The sequence below is a fragment of the Pteropus alecto genome, unplaced genomic scaffold (genome assembly GCF_000325575.1).
Source record: "Pteropus alecto unplaced genomic scaffold, ASM32557v1 scaffold3, whole genome shotgun sequence".
NCBI classification, from domain to species: Eukaryota; Metazoa; Chordata; class Mammalia; order Chiroptera; family Pteropodidae; genus Pteropus; species Pteropus alecto.
Window position 1 is genome coordinate 42,193,745 of NW_006442484.1, and position 4,403 is coordinate 42,198,147.

A 4,403-nucleotide genomic window follows, 5' to 3' on the forward strand; every position below is an offset into this window, starting at 1 on the left:
TGGGTTTAAGTAATCAGTCAATTTCTTTGTAATCATCTTTCATAGTTACTTCTATGTTTCTTATATAATTTATTAAGGATAAGAGAATGAAGTCGTTAAATCTAGATATTTATTTTTCTTTTTCTGGTTGGTGCAAGTAAGGCTAATTCTAATAAAAATAGCAAAAAAAAAAAAGTTTACCTTCAATGCCTTCTTTCATCAATCCACCTATCTCTAGGAGTTTCCTTCACATTTTGGCATCTACCTCCAGGAAACTCTCCAATTTGGCAACCTCTAGAAAATAAACATTCTGGCCTTGAAAATGTACACTTTATATATCATTCTTCCAGGGTCCAAGGTCTGAATTGTTTGAACTGATAATCCAGGTGGCTTACAGATAATATGGTTTTACATTTTCTCTAAATTCCCTTCCAGTCTACAGTATTTTTACAAGTCCTCTAAGTTATTAATGAGCCATTTACAGTTTGTGCTAGTGCCATGAGTTGAAGTGTAAGAGAGAATTTTAAGAAGGGGCCACAAGACCATTTTAGTCAATTGGGAGATATTTTTTGAGCTGCTGGGTTTTGGATTCCTCTAATCATGATTTTTAGGAAACTAGCTCTTCACTAGGGCCATTCTTAGTTGTAAAACAGCATTGTTTATTGTCTATGTCAGTTAGAATGTCAACTTTATAAGAGCAAGAACCTTGTCAGCTTTATTTGTACTATATCCCCAGTGCATAGAACTGTATCTGTTTTACAGAGGTGCTCATTAAATGTTTGTCAAATAAATAAATAAATAATAAGTAACTTACTATAAGAAGAGACCTAATCCTTTACCAGTAAAAGAATAGAGTGATATATTCTACAACAAAAGGAAACTTCACGTTGAGGGGAGATTGTATAACATATTGTGAACTATGGACTGAATTACAAAGTCATGGTAAGGCAAGAAACAGAAACCTTTAAGCATAACACAAAATATAAAAACAGATATCACTAAACTATAAGGAGGTCCTAAGCATGGAACAAAGGTGAAGAGAAACTCATTTATCCCTTATGTCTGATCTAGGTGAAGAATATCTAGTAGGCTCTCAGAAAAAATAAGATAAATTATAAAGTATTATCTTGAAATGGCCAAAGTCCATTAGCTTAAGCAATAATCCTAGGCACATGTAAAATCTTATTTTACAGAATAATATGCCAACATGCCAATACGCCATTAAGACCCAAACAGAGTATCTCGTAGAAGTAATGACATACAAATGACATAGAATTTATAATTTACATTTGTATTTAATAGGAATCAATAATTATTTCCATTTTACAAAGGACAAAATAAAGATATACGAAAAAAAATCAACAGGAAAATCATCTTAAATCAATACTACATCCTAAGTGAAATTTCCATGCAACCAGAAGATAATAGGGAAATTTAAATAAAACTGAAAAATCAACTCAAACTTTGATAATATAATTTTAAGACTTCAAATATTTCCTGATTTTAAATGTCATTGAGAAGTATGAGAAAGACTTGTGAAAACAGCTTGCATTCTTCATTGCAAGGTCCCATAGAGAGTTGCAAAAGAAATTCTGTCTCCTGGATTCTTAATTCAAAATCACTATCATGGGAAATGTTTCAATTTGCAATTGCATTTAGCAACAAGTAACAGAAAAATATCCTTTTTTCTTTTTCATATACCAGGAAATCTGAAGGTGGACGGTGCCATCAGGCCAAGAGCCTTCCTTCTGCACCTCCATCTTGGCCTATGTTCTTTGCTTTCTTGTTGTCATTTGTGGTCACAAGATGGCTATTCCATCTTCGACATTGCACATGAGTTCCAAGCAGGAAGAAAGTGATGAACAAAGGGCAAAAGTCATGTGCCAGCAAACACTTGATAAGAGATTTATCGGAAGCCTCCATTCAGTGATTTATCCCCCAAGTCTCATTGACCAGAACTTGTCTCACATGGCCACCCTAAGCTGCAAGGAGAGCTATGAAAGTTACTCCTTTGCTAGCACTTTACCACACCTTGGGGTTCTGTAGGATAGATGCATAATAGACTGTTCCATGTAGATACAGTATTGAATATCCAACTGAGAGGCACTGGGTATGAAAGGGGATGAGCTTCATTATCCTGATGTTAATGAAGCTTAAACTTTAGCCTCCCTCACGTGGACCCTTCCAAGGCCTTGGGAGGGGTCCTGAAAATATGTTCACAAGGTCATATATTTTTGTAAAGTTTTCACAATTAAGATATTTTAATTGCAATTAATCAAAACAACTGTTCTTTTCCACTTGGACTTTCCCAACCTCATGACACAAGGCGAATGTTGTTGGTGTGGCCACGGGTTTTTGAGAATCATGCTAAGCGGAAGCTAAGTTGAGGATACATTCAGTTTGGATTTAGTGGGATATATTAAGGAGGTTCACAGTTGAATTGTTGCCAGCCATCAAAATACTGCTGCCCACTGTCCTAACTCATCTGGCACCATGATGTGACAATACAGGAATCAACATGAACCTCATTTAATAAAAAGCTACAATAAAGCATTGGTGACCAGCTGTTCAATGAGTGCTTTCAAATGAGAGTAGTTACACTAGTCACTGACAAGAAAACTTGAAATACTCTGAAATCTCATATAGGAAATAAATGAGGTAAAATTTTCCCCAAATTTGACAATAATCCCAAAATTTTACATGACATTCCCAATAAGATGCTGAAAGAAGCTATTCAAAATTGTCAATAATAAAAAAATTCAAACTTGTTAGAAGAAGAAAGCCTTGATTATCTTTTAATTTTATGTAAAATGTTATTTCAAAATTTGAAACCTTGATATGAAGAGGCAAACAACAAGCATGCAGCAAAAAAAATATTTTAAAAAATAGCACTGCAGTGAAAAGAAAAATAGAGGTTATGTCAGGTAGTTAATAAAATTTGTGTTGTTTTTCTGGAATTTGTGATATTCATGGTATTTGCCCATTTTTAAAATCTAATTTTATTGTGATTCCTTTTCTCATTTTAAATAGTCACTTTTGTCCCTAATTTTGTAGTCATTCTATTAACAACTTCCCCCTACCTCCAAATTGGATAACTTTCAAGTCCCATACAACCTGGATTGGCCCTCGTGCTTCAGGAACCCAGTGAGTTCCCTAATAAGAAGCAATCTCTAAGGCCTTCCAGATTCACCTCTACATCCATTGGAAGAAGAGAGTGTAGGAAGAGTGCTGTTCTTCTCTCAAGTCTGACTTAGAGCTAGCCAGAGATGCCCACTTGAAGTGTCCTTTCCCCTGAGCTACACCCTGAGTTCATTTAGCCCTCCCAAATGAAGGTCATAGTCAGCCATTCCACACTAGCCAGGAGAGGGCCACAGCAAGAAGAAAAAAGGAATTAAGCTTTAAATTCCCTCAGTTTCTCCACTGAAAACTAAACCCCTTGGTCCCACTGTATCCTTAACAACTCCGTTTTGTCTCTGACCCATATTAATAGTCTTTCTACCTAGACATAAGAAGAGGTTTACCTAGCATGGCCAACATATTTCCTTAAGTGTGCCTTGTGAAACATCAATCCCACTTTTGCTCCTTTGGTATAATAAATTGGGGTAATCCTGCACACTAGAATCTTCTCTGAAGATTCCCAATGCATGCTAAGATGCTGAAAGAAGCTATTCAAAGCTTTGAGAAGTACAGAGTGTATTAACTTTGATTCCTCAGTCTAATTTGACCATAGGATCCTCTTTACCCTAAATCTTGAACATTTTTGCTCTAAACAGACGTACAAACATTTTATAATCGTCATTGTCATTGTCATCATCATCATCATCATCATCATCATCCCAGTGCAAGCTTTCAAAGGGCATTTGGATTTTCAAGAGCTCTTGGGAACAAAAGAAACCAATCTGTAACATTGGATTTAAAGTGTCATGGCCAAAAGGTTAGAGATAGTTTAAGACAATGCGAGGGGACCATCTGTACACTTGTCAAATTCCAACATCTTGATGACTGTTGTCCTAGCTATTCATAAGGAAAGTCTTGAGCCTGTTTACAAAAGAGAGGATTATAATAGAGGATATTATTTGTTATTTGATTATGTTTCCATACTATTATTCTCAGGTTTGGAATTACTTGCCTAATAGATTAATAATACTTTAATAATGCACTTTTTAGTTTTTAATTATAGAATCTATAGAATGATTAAGGTGTAAAGCCTGCTAATTTTCCTTGGTTAATAATAAATCTAATTTAAATCTCTCTAAGAAATCTTGTTTAAATTCACTCTTTAAGCCCAATGACAAAATCTTTGTGAGAATTCAGTTCTCCTATATTGTCTTGAAATTTTTAACGGGTAGCAGAGACAATTCAGAGTGGAAATCGGAATACTGAATCTGTTCCCCATTTCTAAATTATAAATAATGTTAATGTTT